This window comes from Anser brachyrhynchus (assembly GCF_964034855.1).
Source record: "Anser brachyrhynchus genome assembly, chromosome: 4".
Taxonomy (NCBI): domain Eukaryota; kingdom Metazoa; phylum Chordata; class Aves; order Anseriformes; family Anatidae; genus Anser; species Anser brachyrhynchus.
In genome coordinates this window covers 2,205,964-2,222,979 of record NC_137698.1, presented here as the reverse complement: position 1 = coordinate 2,222,979, position 17,016 = coordinate 2,205,964, and the positions used below count along the sequence as shown (strand labels likewise).

The 17,016-nt window shown below is 42.7% G+C and overlaps 1 protein-coding gene across 2 annotated transcripts in view; it reads left to right on the top strand.

Moving 5' to 3' along the window:
- Positions 1–1,450: 1,450 nt before the first annotated feature.
- The window catches only part of UGT8 (UDP glycosyltransferase 8), a 44,413-nt gene continuing 28,847 nt past the window's right edge, over positions 1,451–17,016 (top strand). Inside the window, exon 1 of one of the 2 annotated variants that reach the window (XM_080591248.1) lies at positions 1,451–1,637. The gene's annotated coding sequence lies outside the window, so the exon portion shown is untranslated. The other variant, XM_080591247.1, reaches the window with a different exon arrangement.

The following is a 17,016-nucleotide window of genomic DNA, read 5'->3' as shown; positions in this document are numbered from 1 at the left end:
ACAAATCTGGAATTAATGCAGTATTTCCATATTTTTATGAGTATGACATAAACTCTAGCAGAAAGACAACATAGTTCTGCAAACAGAAAACAGCACCCTCCAAGATCTGAACTCTAGAAGCAACATTCTCTCTTTAGTTAGTATTAAATAGTATGTAGTAATTAAATTCAAAACGTTACCGTCACTGTGAGACATTTTCAGTAAGAAATTCCATGAAAAGTCTCTTAAATGATTTTTTACCAAGGTCGGATAAGTAACTTTATTAAAATTCTCCAGATAACTTCACCAATAGCTACTTTTGGGCATTTCTATTTCCACAGCCAGAACAGCTTTATTGAAGTTGCTAACGAAGAAATGAGAAGAACACTCAGAAACATGCAGGAAATATGAATACATTTCAGGGAAGCCTGAACAAAATTTACAAATCTAGTCTTAAGCCCACTGTTAATCTAAAAGTGGATTTGTTTAATTTGGATTTTACTAAGTCAATTTTCACTAAAATAAGACAGTTGTTCAGACATTCAGAGAAGCTGAACTTATTCAACTATTACCTTCTGCCTTCAACTAGCATTACAGTTTGAGTTTTATTTTGCCTGGAAGTGAAGAAAACTTTCAATACAATAATGGCTCTGTATGCTTGATTCTGGAGCATTTAACTTCAGAACCTGATTTGTAGGTGCTCCTCAACACCTACCTCAAAGCTAAATGCCACTATTAGCTTGTAGGATCTGGGTATCGCCCACTAAAGCCTAACACCTGATTTAATCTTGACTAGATGTCATATGGGGCATGAGATTTGAGTAACTTTAATGATTGGTTTTATACGTGGGAAATGCAAGAGCTCTTAAGATGTGCCATGATGAATATCGTAGGAAGCTCTATGTCCCAAATACATGGGATTAATTTAAATAAACTAACCTTTCATTTCCTTTTGCAAGGAATTTACTAGTCTTTACTAGAATGGAGATCAATTTAAAGCTTGAGTTTTCTTTTTGTGGCATTCTTTCACCTTACCTAAAGATGGATTATAAATTTCATTAACTTTCTTGCTTTGAGAGGACTTAAACCTCCACTTTTATTAAAGGAGAAACTTAATCTTCAGTCACATCAGAAAGGCTACCTAAAACTTCTTTTCCCTTGAAGGTCATTATAAGAACTTAAAGAGAAAGAAGCATTTACCTCAGCAGGCCCCCCAAAAAACACTTCTGAACTTACAACTCGATCATGAGGAAAAATTTGTTTTTAAAAGGTGTGTGGTGGGTGGGGGTGTGTGTCCTGTTCTCTCACAGAATTTTGTTCTGTCAGCTGTGGTAATTACCGTTTTTTTAGGCATGTGAGTTAAAATAAAGCCACAGACACATACAAAAATAATTATTGGAGAATTACCAATAGTATTTAAGTTTTGCCAGGTGGTAGCTGGCAATCTGCTGTAAGGTCTCTTTGAGGGTGACAGAGGAGAGGAACTGGAAGTGCTCTATGCCCTTTTAGTCAACTTTCTGCAAGCAGGGGTCACAAGCAGTAGGAACCTCACGACATTTTCGGCAGGACAAGGGACCGTGCATCACTCAAGGCAGCTAGGATCGATTAAGCAACCGTAATTAGCTCTAACGAACCGGAAAGACAAAAATTAAGAGCTCGTAAGCGCTTGTGCCTCTTGTTTTCACACTACCACCGCGAAGGGAGCCAGGCGTTGCGGCAGGACCTGGTGGCCCCGTGAGGCGGCGAGGGGCCCCCAAAGGCTGTGGGGAGTTACCTGGGCCGCTCCTTCCTCCTCCTCCTCCTCCTCCCGCCGCAGCGGGGCCGATTGGTGGAGCTCAGCCCCGGTCCCACCCGCCAGAGGCGTGCCCAGGGCACCTGCCCCGCCGGGAGCCCCTGCCCACCGTCCGGGGCGCTGGGGCAGTGCATGGGGCGGCAGGGCGCCCGGGGACCCGGACAGCGGCTCGCCGGTGCCGGCCAGGGGGGAGCCTCCGCTCGTCTGGCCCAGGGGCCGCTGCTGGCTCCGGGAGGGTCGAGGGCAGAGCCGGGGCGGCGAGGCGGAGGGAAGGGATGAGAAGTTGAGGGAGGACGGAGCGGGGGTGCCCTCTCCTCCTCCCGGCCCCGCCGCAGGTGCAGCGGAGCCGCAGCGGAGGGGCTCCGCAGGGAGCAGGGCCTGGGCTGAAGGGCGGCGAGCGGAGCCCCGAGCGGGGGGCAGCGGCGTTAACGGAGGCAGCGACGAGGAGAAACGGCCCCGAGGAGAGAGCGGTGAGGGAGCCGGGCAGCACCCTGGGGTGCCGGGTGGGCAGGGAGTGGGATGGAGAGGAGCCGCGGGGGAAGGGAGCAGCGGCCATACGGCGGCCCCCGGGGAGGGGGAGCGGGGAGCGCCATGCCCTTGGTGGGGTGCCGAGGGGCGTCGTTTTGGGGTGAGGAGGGGCTCGTGCTCCCCCTCGTCCCTGAGGTGAGCCCGAGCTGGCGCTGTGAGGAGAGGAGGGGGCAGCCCCAGCAACCCGGAGGCGCCTGGCGAGCGCCCCAAAGGCGGCGAGGAGGGGTCGCCGGCTTCCTCAGCCCGGGGAGACGCCCGGGAGAAGTTTTGGGGGCTAAAGGAGGGGGCACCGCAAGTGTTTGGGGTCGGGAGACCTCACCACGAGGGGCCTGGGCTGCCCTGCTCCCGGTGGGTGCCGGGTGATGTCCTGCCCTGTCACCTCTGTGGGGCTTACGAGGAAAGGAGTTAAGCGGTGAAGGGAGTACATCAATAAAAGTCACGGTGTTTGGACAGGTATTAAATGGTATCTTTTATGGCTTGTTTACGCATTCATTGTAGTACGGCTGTCGAACAATAGGAAATCATGAAGCAAACCCGTTTTGTGTGCTCTTTGGGATTGCCTAGGAAGAGCAGCAGTGGCTAAGTTTAGTAGAAGATAATCTTAAAGGTCTTTCCCCCAAAGCAAACACCTTGGAAGTAGTATTTTTGCTCTTCATGCCGTGACTAGGACACTCAGTTTTCAAAGTAATTCACATAATATCGGTTGTTTCTATATGTTTATTCTAAAAATGGCCTGAGTTATGCTTCCTATTGGAAACTGCCTGCCTGGTTTTCCAAGCAATTATCACCCAAGGTCACTTAACATATTTTAGCTGAGCTAGTTTTATAGCACTGACACAACACTGTATGCAATTAACCTTTACTTCACATTTCCTTGTTGTTGTTCCCTTGCTCCAGTCATTGATCCAGACTGGGTACTGCAGTGATGTGTTTTTTTTTCCAGAACTCCTAACAAGTTTGTGCTAGGGTCCTAAATTCTTCCGAATAGCTTTCATGCCATTGTGAGCTGTCTTTGTTGAAAGAGTTATCTGTGAAATACTGGGGAATGAGCATGCATTGCTTGCATTTTGTTCTTGACCTTCGTGCAAGAGAAGTCATATGCTTGAAAAAAGAAATCCATTTCACTGTGTCATATGTCTGTTAAGTATAGGGACTCTAAGGTGAGTCTGAGTCCACTGTAACATGTCTAATCACATTATGGTACTCCATTAATACCCCTTAGTTTTTATATTCTTAAAGCACACTGAGCTCAGTTGGGTTGTTCTGAAATACGATGTGGGCCGAGAGACCTGCAGGTGGAAGAGACCCTCGGAGATGCCCTGGCCTCCTGGTTGTGTGTGGGGGCTGAGCTCACCTGTGCCACACAGGGCAGTGGGTCAGCTCTGCGTGCTGGTGGCAGCTCGGCCCGGAGTGTGGCCGCGCGCTGTTGTTGCAGTTCAGTGGAGTCGCCACTGGATTTGGGCTTGGTCTAAGGTCAGGAAGGATGCTGCTGTAACTCCGGATTGGTCCCCTGTAATGCACTTAAGTAAATTAGTTCCTGTTTAGAGAAATTGGAACGTAGTCTGTGAGACTTTGGTGCCATATTTATCGTATCTAAAAGACTTGAGAGGTGATGCTCTAAGCCTGGTCGACCATTTGGAATGGTGTCTTAATGGATTCACCTGGATGAGTTGTGTTTGAGCTAGTAAATGAATGCTGGTGGTGCTATGGAATTGTAGCCACATAAATTAGTTTGTAAAGAAAAATTAAGAGAATTTTCTGCGAAATGTCCTTTGATGCAGATTGACTTGATTGATTTCTAGAAATACATTTTATTCCCAGGACTAGAAAAACAAATAATCAAATTTGTCTTCTCCCTGTGGTGTGTTACCACACATGCAGACATTGAGTAAGAAGGCACTGTGGCAAGCCTTATATCCCCAAAACGATGCCACTGTGCATCAGTTTGTGTATGGCCTTTTATGGCACAGGCCTGTTGAGGCTTGTGCAGAGGACGTGCTCTGCTGGAACGCTCCTACCACTTCAAGTGCCTTCTGCAATTATACTAATAACTGTAATAAAATCATTTTCTGACTTTATTATTTTCTAATTGACCTTCCTGAGCATGAACTGAGTTACTTCTGACTTGAACAGCTGAGTATTTTATTGCCCACATCTAACTTCCCTTGTGTTTTCCACTTTGGGCTCCTTGAGGCGCATCTTTCCACATCACTGTTTTTGTCAGGCGTCTTGCTTTAGACTAGTACCAAGAACTCGCATCAGTTTATTTTTATCTCGAACGAGTCCCTTATCACTTATTTACTAGAAAAATCACAGTACAGCTTTAAAAGCTATTGAGACATTTGTTGTAAGGTCATATTGAAGAGATGGTTACTAAAGTAAATATCTGTTCTCTGCAGCTCCTAACTTAACAGAAATGCTTTTATTGCAGTTTCAGTATTAGTGATATTTAAGAAGAGACTAGAAATGGCTGACAAATGCTGACACATAAGCATTTGAAATCATTCACTCTCTCTTGCTTGGAGTTTTAGTCTTTTAAGAATTTTTAGCATAGGTGTTTGTTTTTTTTTTGGAAAGTATCTTGGGCTTAAAACTGACATTCTGATACAGATCACAGTGTTGTTTATGAATAGGCATTTTAGAAGGCTCTTCTGCCAGTTTTCCAGGAAGTAAAATACAGTAGCATCATTTAATAGAATTCTCATGTACTTTCTTTTTTCTAATTACATGGAAGGTTGTTATTGCAGTTCTTTACTTGGATCCAGCGTAGTGGAGAAGTAGTGAGCCCCTTTGGAAGCTTTTAAAATTTTTATATGTTTTAACATACGATGCTATGTGTTCTCAACCCCTGAATATGTTGGCATTCTTACCTATGTTTTTATGAAATAATATACTTGTTTAGCTGTTGGAATGCACATAATTGACTGTGTCTGGGGTTAAAGGACACACGCAACATCCTTGCTTGAATATTGGGCTCTTGGAAATAGTATTTAAGACTTTTTACAACAGGCATAGCTACTAGCTCAGTTCAAAAAAGTTCTCTCTATGGGAAGTAATCCTAAATGGGGAAAAAATACCCCAAAACTTACGTTAAAAAACAAACAAACAAACTGTAAATGTAACAGTTATGATTTAGGGGTTAAAGAGGAGTTGAAAGACAATGTAGATACTTGTTTTCTAGATATTGTGGGTCAGATTTGCATAACCTGACTCCTTACTACAATTTCTCGTAAGTAGCACAGTTGTCATGCATGTAACTTTATTCCTATAGTGAAACAAGTACAGCTTTCCTCTGTGCTGTGCTTTCCTTCTGTGAATGGATGGTTTAGCTTCATGAGAAGTGAGTGATTTTAGAGTGTTTTCCCTCCTGCTCAACAACTGAAGGGAGAATTTACTGGGAAGTCAGGAATTTAATAGCCAGCTTCAGGTTCTCAACTGAGTTGGAAATGAGCCCTGTTGAAACAATGTGCTTTGTAAAAGAACAAAAACTGATGAAATTTTCTTGGTGGGGTAAAGCCCTCTCTTTAAGGGGAGGTAGCAATGTGAATGTAAAAGGTAGAGTTCCTTAATTTAAGACAATTTAAAACAATTAGAAAAATTGTTTTCACCTATACATTGAGAGCAGTCTTTTGGAAGTTGACATTTCATACTTCTGTTACACATGGGAATTGACTGCATAGCTGTAGCGACCTTCAAACGTTAAATCCCTGGTTCAAGGACTAGGTTGTAGCTGCATTTTAATCAGTGCCTTCACATCTGCTGAATTTGGTGTTTTTTTCCCCAACCTGGAAGTCATTTGACTTTCACATTAAGTCACATGAATAAGGTTTTGTAATTTAATGCCAAGTACACTGATTCATAAAGTCTGGGTGTTTGAAAAAGGGTTGTAATGATTTTCAACAAAAGCATGGCCAGGAGTTGCGCTACTACTTCCTTGTACTTAACTTTGTTTTCAGTACTTCCGTGTTACCCCCCGATTTAATGTTTAAAATGAGAGATTTCAAGTTCAGAGGAAAGTCAGATACTTCCTAGCTAATGCTGTGAAAGAAGCATATTTGTCTGAATGAAATGTGGATTAGGAACAGGGATTTTGACCGGAGTAGTGCTCTGAACTACTAAAAGAATTCTGCAGCGAGGAGGTGGACAGCTTGCTTTTGAGGAGGAATGGGCAGTGGAGCTGCAAAGCCCACAGCACCTGACAACTCAGCAGTGTGGCTGGATGTGCTGTCTGCAACTTGCAGCACCTGGAGAGGGAATGTACTCTTCTGAACGCACTTGTAGCTGATAGGAGAAACTCACACCTTTCTTTGAACTCGCTGAGACTGCAGATATATTCATTTGAATCTTTTGTTTCATGGGAAAAAAAAAATTACCTCCTACCCCCATCACAGTTAATTAAATACTGTTGTCTAAGATGAAACACGGGAAAAAGATGCAAGGAAAAACAAGGCAAACATAGGAGATGTGCCAAATACATTAATGTTTCATATGATTGGAAACTATATAGTGAAATATTCCTTCAAATGAGTACTTAACTCTGTTTTCCCATCTTACTCGCTGTTACTGCACTGCAGAAGTAGTTTGTTCTGTTTCAGACTAACAAGATTCAGAACTTTTTTATGGGATAGTCGTTAGAGAATGTAGATGCCATATGCAAGTAGTTGAATGTTTATTCTGTACATTTGCTTGGGAAGCCAGTTTGCCAACTTATCATAATGTAAGCAAGTGCTGAAAACGACTTTTGTATAGCATGGGTGTGCTGAGACTTAAACTTGGACCTTAGCGGCAGTACCTTGAAGTGCATTCTTGGTTGCTGCTGGTGAAGATCTCGCAGGTGAAGTTTGGCATCGGCAGTACTCAGGATAGAGCATGCGCTGCAGATTGGGATGCACTTGCAGGAATTTCCCTTGGGGGAAGGAAAGGCTCGACCAACTGTGGTGCCTGCCGAGTCAGCAGGTGCACAGAATTGCAGAACTGTTGGCTAGAAGCATCTCTGGAGGCTCTTAGACAAATTTCCACTCAATGCAGGATTGTTGGCAGCATAAGATTGGGTCAGCTGTGGCTGTTTTTTATCCAAGTCCTGAACAGATCCAAGGATGGAAATCCCACATGCTCTCTGGTAACCTTTTCCAGTGTCATACTGGGACTTGTTAAGCTGCAGTTTGTGGCTGCTGTTCCCCCCAGTAAGAGCAAACAGAAAGCTAAGGAGTTTGGCTAGGAAGCTAAATGGGAACATCTGACAAAGTGGATTGGTAAGATAGAAACAAGTGCGTACTCTGATCACAGCATTATTTATTTTTTTAAACCATTGTACCTCTCAGGTTGCTGCATGGTTGCCGAGTCACATCTGTGTGTATTCCTGGTGGTCTTAGGGCATCAGCTGAAATTCTGTTTATTGCTTGTGGGCCACGGGTAGCGCTGGCTGCAAATACTCATGTGGTATAAGAGTTCTTCATGCACTGAGTGTGCTGCACTGATACTCTGAAGTGAGCTACAGGCCGCACAAATCTTGCTGCTATTCCGTACCTTGCTGTAAAATGAGATATGAATCTCTTCTGTTTCCTTCTAGGGCTCCCTTCCACTAAGCCTGTTACAGCTGAGGGAAATTGGAGGTCACAGCGGTCCAAATAAAATGTGTACACCATATAAATACAAAGAAAGATTTGTTCTAGAATTAGACCCTTGATTAAACCTTGCTGGTCATTGAAAGATTGTTATTGCCTGTCCCTGGAATATTTCAGCGAGGTCAAAGAAACTGAACCTTGAGAGCTGCGCCTTTATATATGGTGTTACTTGGGCACAGAAGTCTCTCGCATGAAATTGAGCATATAATACTTGTGGGAAGTTTTGTTTACAGAAATTCTTCATTTTAGAGAGCTGGGGATGGAAAATTTGAGGTGATTTTAGTAACATGACTGGATAGGCCAGCCTAGTGTTTGGGGCATCCATTGCTTGTGGGGTCTAGAAGTCTGTAAATGAGCTACTAGTATAAATCTTGAGGGCTTGCATGGAAACTCACCCGCATTTGACTATGAGAATTTTCATTTGAAGCTTGAGGATCTTGTAAAAGGGATCCTACTCTCCTGTATGCTATTGTCTACCTTAGAAATATGGCAGCTTTAAGTTACAATCTTTAACCATTGTAGTGATATATCATTAATTACTCTCCCTTGTGATACTTTGGTAATTGCTTAGCTTCTTAGTTTGCTTTATTTTCATGAAAGCACTCAAGAAGATTAGAAGACTCCAAATTATTGTAATCTCACTTTTTTATGGAATGGTCAATCTTGCATTATTACCATAATTTTTAACTTACTGTAGACTATCAAGTTACTTCAACAGTAGGGCTGTAGTTAACAGAGCATATTTGTTATAAACCACCACCAACTATTCCTTATTACACAGTGGTAGCGTTCAAAAAGTCCTAGTTGCTTTCCAGAAGTGGGTTAAGATGATCCCATCTTCCTGAAGGTGGAATTTTACTGGGTAAGGGTAGGTGCACGAGCACTTGTACAGCACTTGGTGTGCATCTGGATGGTTTCTTGATTTGTTTTGGTTTTACACCCAGATTGACCTCTGTGAATCTCGTTCTTAGAGCTGCAAGTCATCTTTATCTTGACTCTGAGTTGGATCCAAGTTCCGCTTTTCTTTAATATTTGTAAATTAACAAATTAATTCTTAGATCGTCTCAATCTTATTTTTTAAGAGGGGGAAAAAAACCCCAAACCTTATCTTCAGACCGTTTCCTTTCTGAAGTTATAATACAATTTTAGTCCACTACTGATACTAGAAACTGGCAGGAAGCTTCTGTGTATTTAAAATTGCTTATGCAGTAGCTGCATAAGCTTGAGTCTTTTCTTAACTCTTGCTGGAGTGCAGTCTGTACCTCTTAAGAAGGTTCCCAAGATGATTTTTGTCTTCTGTCATTCTGATGGGCTTTTAAGATCAGGGGCTGTGAGCATTGTATTCAGTAGGAGAAAAGCAGTTGTGTGCATAACTTTTCTCTTTATTTTAACTACCAACTCCAACTAGGAGTTGGTTCAAAGCAGACACCACAAAACATGCACATATCTGAAAGCAGAAAATAAAGCAGTAACAAAAACCTGCCTGTCGATGCAAACGTTTCAGAGCAACCTAGTGCTAAACAGACTGTCCAAGCTGGATCTCGTTGGAGTACAAGTTGTTGCTGCATATGATCTCGAGCAATGCAATTAATTGAGCTGAATAAGAGGAAAACATTTTTAATAAAGTATTTTAACTTTGAATAAAGTTTTATTTCCCACTGCAGTAACAAATGCGCCATGGTTTCCCTTGTGATTCTGTTTGTGTGGCTTATTAAAATGTAATTATTTGCTATAGGATGAAGTCACAAACAGAACAAAGAATTACTCAGTGCTTCTAGGTGTCATGTGATGGCGTGACCAGGGAGAGGGAGAGCTTGTACCAAGCTGAAGCTAGCTGTAGTGAAAGATGAAGCATCCCCCTGCTCCTCCAAAGGATTATCAAGGTTGGAATAAAATCCCCATAAAACGTTTGTTTAGAAGGAATATATTGATTCAGATCGTCAGGTTTGTTTGAGGCAGACTTCATGCTTGCCTGTGGTCTCTTCCAACCTAGATAATCCTGTGATAGCCTACAGAGGCTTTGTCACATCAAGTTTGCAACAGTGCTGTGCACTGCGGTTTCTTCCACCCTATTCTTTAAAGAGTCATTTTACCAAAGAAGAATCTTGGCACTGATAAGTGTTTAAAATTAGGTAGGTTTTATTCACCCTCCTCTTTCTTTTTTGATGCTTAGTGAAACCAGTATTTCAGCTTGTGCCAGTGAGAAAGGGAAGGATTTTTGGGTGACTTTTCCTCCCTCCTAGTGAAATGCTTGGCCCATTGGTGGAGGCATCCTTTTCTCTTCTCTCTCCGCAGGTAAAAGGATTTCTTTGTTTTCCTCCCTGACTTACAGCTGCAGTTCCTGGTGGCATGGTGCTGCGTGTGTTGCGATAAGCTACACCAGGACCGTGCCATTGGGAGAGCACTCGCGTTTTAGGGACAGATTCATTCACAAGGAATATAGGTGTTGCACTTTAAAGTAGGTGACTTGTGCTGTGTGTAGGCAGCACAGGAGCTGGGGGTGAAGTAACCCCAGACAGCACAGGAAAGACCTGCATAATACGGGGCGTTACTGCAGCGGAACCCGAGCTGTCTGCGGATGAAGGCGCAGGGGTGTCGGAGCAGCCTGCTGCTTCCTCAGGTTTCTGTGCTGTGCTTCCTTCTTGTCCTGAGGCCCAGGGCAGCACGTCAGCTCTGCTGCCACGCCACACGTGCTGGGCTTTCCTCCGGCCCGGGCTCAAAACAACGAGCTGCCCTACTGATGTCTCTGCATGTCCCCTTTCAGCCACGGCCCCTCGGTGGGCTTCAGGTCCCCTGTGTAAATGGCTCGGCACACAGCAGAACAAAAGGCCACTTGCTGCTCTTGCCCTCTTTGCTCTCATTGGAGTTATTAAAATCTATTTTCCAGTTGTTGTGAATTGTTTTTAACTAGCTTGTCGGCTAGCTCTAGGAACGTGAGTATTTCAGAGGGTGCAAAATCTTTATGGAGCTCATTTTCATGCAGTTATTTGGGAGGGTGCCTCTGGCCCTTCCAACCACAACTGTTCTGTGAATCATTTATCCTGAGGTAAATCTCATCGTGACCAACGCTGTCAATATTGCAGCATTATCACGCTGAGGTGTGTGGGTCTTGCTGTGGTTTATAAGTGACTTTGTTTAAAAGATGGAATATATTACTGTTAATAATTTACCAGTCTTGTAGGAATTTCTAATATATTCATAGAGTAATAAAGATCATCTTTTTAGAGATAATCAGTCTTTTCAGATGTTTAGGATTACTTTTCATGGCCACGAAGTTTCTAATTACAGCAGTTATTTCAGAAAGCCAGTGGTGAGGTGCTAGCAGGAACGTTAGACCTCAGTCATTGTTGCTGTGTTCATCTTAATAAGGCATTGTCTTATGTACGAGTTCTATTCCCATGTAGTCTTTTTATTAAAATCTACCTTGTTTTGTCTAGCATGTCTATTCAGTGTTTTGCCTGTTAACTCTGAAACCTATATTTTTGAATGTCACCTTTTGAGTGACATTTTTATTTAAATCTTTTTTTTTTTGCACAGCTCTCAAAAAGCTTAGGTAAAACCCTGCGTTTAATAAAACCTGTTACACAAATAACGAACCCTTACTGAAAAGGGCTTCATAAACTGCATAGCTTGTGGACTCCTTCATAACTGCTTTGCTGTTTGCATAAGTGACACAGTGGGTCTGTGATGGATGCTTACAGCAATGTCATCATGTCTGTAAATCTTCCTCTCAGCTGTAGATGTGGCACTCTTGTAGCCATGGAAATGCTTCAGTCACTGGGTAAAAGAATGCAGTAGTTGAATAAACTGCACAAAGTAAATGCAAAGGCCTGTCCCTGTTCGGGTGCACACCATTTCTTTCTAATAATTTCCAATAACATCTTAATTTATTCGTTTGGTTGAAACAGGAGCCTGTAGTTACAAGCCAAAGCTCAGTACTTCTCTAAAACATCACAACACAAAATAACAATCAGTGTGCACTACCTCAGTAATTTGTTGCAAGATCTATGATAGGAAAAACTGAAGAATATAAATCCGAAGGTTCTGCAATCCTTGTTATCAGAATCTCTTCCTGGACAATGTATTTTGCTGTTCCAAGGCTCTGTACGTACACAAGTTTCTGATGCTTTCATCTCTGAGAGCACATGGGGTGTTTAATAGCAGTTACTTCCTAATCTTAAACTACAGTGTGCTGCCTGAAGTCAGTTTAAGGGCCTGATTTCCTTTAATGCTCCTAAAGGATTATGGCATAATACTTCCTATTACCTACAGAATACGTACAGTACAGTAAGTGGGATTATAGGTTGAGTGTGTTTTGCAATTGCCAGCTTTAAAGGTTTAGGAGTCAACTTGGACTTTCAGATGGAAGAACAGGGTCTTGTCTTACCCTTATCTGCTGTGTCACTTTAATTAAAAACTTTGTGTGTCTGTGATGATTTGATCCTCTTCTGAATAAGCTATTACACATGATTTGGTCAGTGAATTTCTTCAAACTGTGGCATTTCTGTATACCAGTGTTTGACAAGAAATACTGAAGTGGGCTGGTATTAAGCGTTAAAGATAATGTTTTGAGGGAAACTTGAAATTAGATTTTTTTTTTTTAAGCAATGTATTGGAGGACATCACAAATCGAAAGGAAGACCTGTTCTTTTATTTGTTCACTTTTAATTTGTTCATTTATTTTATTTGTTCCCCGGTATAAGTAATGCACTGCATTCATGCTTGTGTGTGTATGTATATTTTGTATTTTTGTTGTTAATACCAACTATTTGCTTGTGGTTGATGGAGCTGAGGCTTGCTTTGGTTGCATATATTTTATTACTGAATCGTCCTATAAGTAGTGTTAGAGAACCATTTATTTGTTTTGGAATATCTTCTTCCTCTTTCAGCTTTACACTTAAGTGTAAATGGTTTTTGTTAGTCATTCCTTGCTATCTTGGGCTTGATAAAATGCTTTGCTTACAGGGCCTTTGGTCATGCAACTAGCTCTGTAGGGCTTGGCTCTCTATTTGTTTAACTGAAATGTTTACAAGCCTATGAAGGCTGGATACCATGTTTTATCTGGGAAACTGTGTTTAATAACAGTGAAAGCAAACAGATTTGCACATAAAATAGGTGGATGTTGATGGGATTTTGAACAGGCAGCACAGCACCGGCGCTCCAATAAATTGGGTAACGTGGGTAACGCTTCAGGTAACAACTTGCTTTTTGGCCTGGCTTACGCTCCACTGCCCAAGATAACCTGTGCTTTCTTTCTTTCTCCTCTTTAATGCTTCAGTTTTATGAAGAGCGCTAGTAACCAACAGTCAGGAGCTGCTAGTGCTTTACGGGGAGCTTCTGGTGCTCTGAGTAACCTGTGGGCTTTCAGCCACAGCCTGGGGCAGCCTTTAACGCACCGTGCTTTCCACAACGCGTTTTTTCTACAGCTAGAAGGCACACTATCTAAAAACCACGTTGTGTGTGTTGATACCTGTGATGGGCACTGTAAGGTGGGACCGACTGCTGAGGTGACGCTGTCCTGCTTATGGTTCTGGTTTCTTGCCCCCAGGTGGAGATGAGAGCCGGTGGGTTAGCTGGTGTCAAATCTGACTCGGTGACGGAAAGCACCCTGCTCTGCAGTGCCCTGGTGTATCCTGATGTGGAAACTGCATCAGATTTGCAACTTCTATTTCAGTTTATTCACTGATAAATACACCTCATTTCTTTGTCCAGAAAAGCTTTCTGTTTTCCTGCCTTTTATTTGAGTCAGATCAGGTCATTCATGAGTTGACAGCTCTAAAAGTAAGGTTTTTATTCTCCTTTCTGAAATACTGAGTTTGATATAACTAATTGATAGTAGAGAGAGAGGACAATACTGTGAGCAAGGCTCAGGTGATGAATCTGTATGTTACCAGGACTCTGTTAGCAGTTTGCAGTGAGTGCTGTTTGCTGAAATGCACGTAAATCTCAAATTTCCCCCTTTTTGGTAATTATACTTCTGTGACACACCTCATTAGCTTCCCACTTGCAGCTAGTCATTTCAGTGCTAATCAGCATTTGCACTTGGGCTTGCAGAGGTGAAAATCTAGTTGGTAAGCCTGCTTTTTTTAATGCATACTGGTATCTGTTAAATTGTAATGAGAAATTGGAAGCCTTCGGGTAAGATGAGAGTGATCAGTGGCTGGAAAGATTACTCCTTTGCGGTCAGTGCAGTGCTGTTGTTTGGTATGAAGGGCACCTTTCTAGGTCCCAGTCTTCTGACCAAACTGCCCAGGTAAACTCAGCCAACCGCAGCAAATCTAAAGAAAGGCTGAAAGGAAGGAAAGGACTTGAAAAAGTCACTCCTGTCATGCAACTCCAAGTCTGTAAACTTCATTTGCTTCTTCGGAAGTGAGGAGAGTTATGTTATTAGTGACTAAAAAGGACTGCTTTACTACTGTGTATAAGTACTGCTTGCTTTTTTGAGCAGTGGTAACTATTCTCACAGTTTGAGTTCCAGCTGTGCTGAGTGCCATGGTACTTGAGAGCTGCTTTGGCTTCTAGAACTGACTGCTCTAGGGGAGAGAGAGAGACAAAAACAAAACCACACTGAAAACAGTATTGCTGGCTTGAAAATGGGTATTGGGAGATTCAAAAATAGGCAGGTAGGCAGCCAGCCGAAGAAACCAGAGGAAAAAAGTCCGGGTTTTAATTACAGGGTGGTTAGCATATTGGTTAAGGGTTGGCAGTAAATCTTATCTTCGGTATGTATTTCAGTGCTATAACTGACTGTTGCATAAATTATGAATATGGATGATTTAAAAATATTTTTTTTAGGATTGAAATACAAATGCAGTATTAGTTCAGTTTTAAAATACTAATTTAAGCATTAAGACTTTTTTGTATAATTCATATAAACTTAAACATCACTCCATTTCTTTCTGTGTTTCCAAATTTTCCTGTATAGGGCCTTCACGAATAAAACGCGGACTCCTTATCTGCACAGTCACATTTCCTGTTCTCAGTCCCGCTTTGTCTTTCTGGGTGAATAGTAACATGTTCTGTTAAAGTAAAAATAAACCAGGAATTAGAACTCTTAATCAGCTGGAAACATCCTTTCAACAGTCCTCTGTGTAGGTGCTTGGTTTTCTGCAGCCCACATTAAAACTTACACTTTCTCTTTCATTTGAAAAACGACATGCAAGCCATTAACTTTGAGAAGCCATTGGGATAGGTTTAATGTTTAACTTCTTGGTGTTTCTTTAACTTCTTCCAAGAGCTGAACTCTTTACAGACAGCAGTTGCATTTACTTGTATAAAGCTGCTCCTTACATCTCCTTTTTCTCCATACCTGTTCTTGCTTTTTGGCTTAGAGGAGTAAATGGTTTCAATTCAGTGGTAATTGTCTTAAGTATTTAAAAAAAATAAATTAAAAATGGCTTTTGTTCCTTCTTATTTTTATGCCTTCTGCTATAAAAGGCTATTATATGCCACTAGAAGGAAATCTTACTCTATGCAGGCAAATTCTAGGCAGAAAGATTTAGGACAGAGGTAGAAAATGTTTTTTATATTAAGTATGATGCAGAAATGTCATCCTCTGGCTTTGGCTTTTTTTTCCTTCCTACTATACAGACACTTGACATTTCCTTTTCATAGGATCCTTAGGATCCAGCAGCAGGACACAGTGGTGCTGGATGCTGATCCCTTTTAGATATTTTGCCGATGTCTTATTCTGGGAGTTTGTGGATGATGGGTTGCAGGGGGAGTCCCCATGCTCCAGTTTCGATGGGCTGGCATCGAAATGAGCCTTGTGGCTCTCAGAGGTGAGCTGGGTTGGAAATTCCCATCGAGATGGGCATCAGCAGCTCTCTGTGTCATACTGGAAGTACCTCAGGTCTCCAGAGAACTCCTGGCTGATGGCAGGGAGCTGAATGCACAGAGTTGTGTGTTGTTGCCAGTGATACGTCACTCAATGTCTGCAAAATGGGAATTGGGAGCATGCTTAGTTGGTGAAGTGAGTGCTGTTGCATATTGGCTTTGCTTGTGCTCGATGCAGACCTTGCAAGCTCCCAGCCTGGGGCTGGCCAAGGGATGAAGTTACGAGGCCTTATCGTGGGGGCTCCCGCCACAGGTGGAGACTCTGGTTGAGTGCAATATAAGGTCAATGCCATTGCTTCCAGTAAAAAAATGTCCCTTAGTGGGCATCTCTCTAATCTGTCACGTGTTTATTACCTCTGTGGTTTGGCAGGCCCTGTACATATATGTTCCTGTCCCTGTGGAAGATAATTGTGTTGAAAAGGGGAACTCCATAGCAGCATTTTGTATCAGTGCTGAGTAGTGAAGGTGCTGTGAGGCTTCTAGAGAGGAGTGTCATCTGTTATCATCGATACACAGCAGGAGAGGAAAAACTAATGTTTCATAACTGCTTGTAATTATATTGACAGATTTCCATGTTAGCTAGCTCGTGCTTTATGGGAGGCTCATAAAGATTAAGTTATTCGATGTGTTCTCATTTAAAGCAGTGCTGCGCAGTGAGAGCGGGGATCGGAAGAGGTGGTGTGATACCGTAAGCATCCTGAGGAAGTGCAGAGGTAATTCTGGGTGGCTTTTGGTGGCATGTGCAGAGATGAAGCAGTGGAAAATACGCCTTAGGGCTAAGGATTGTACCTGCATGCTCACGAAGACGTGCTGTGCTTGGAACCCGCATCAGGTCAGGAGATCAAAGTACAGCATGGGGCTCTTGCATCTGGCAGCCGGTTGGATCACGGCGTGCCCGTAGGCTTCTGATACCTCTGATTTACAGTGATCTCGGAAACATTAACTGTTTGTGTGTTTCCCAATCCATTTATGGTTTTGTAACATCCCCGTTGTTGACAGAAGCAGTAACTTATACCACGGGAATGCTTATAGCATGAGGAGATGTAATCAGTAGTGTTTTTTTCCAAGTTCGACTAATCACTTTCTTTCGTATTTCATTGATAAACCATTTTTATTTAAAACCAAGCTTATGTAGTGCATGCTCTCCTCCAGCAGCATTGATGGTGATAGCTGAGCGTGGTGTGTCTGCTCGCAGTGAGCTGTGCACTGGGATGGGCTCGTCCTTCCCCTACGCAGCCCCCTGCTGCTGTGTAAAAT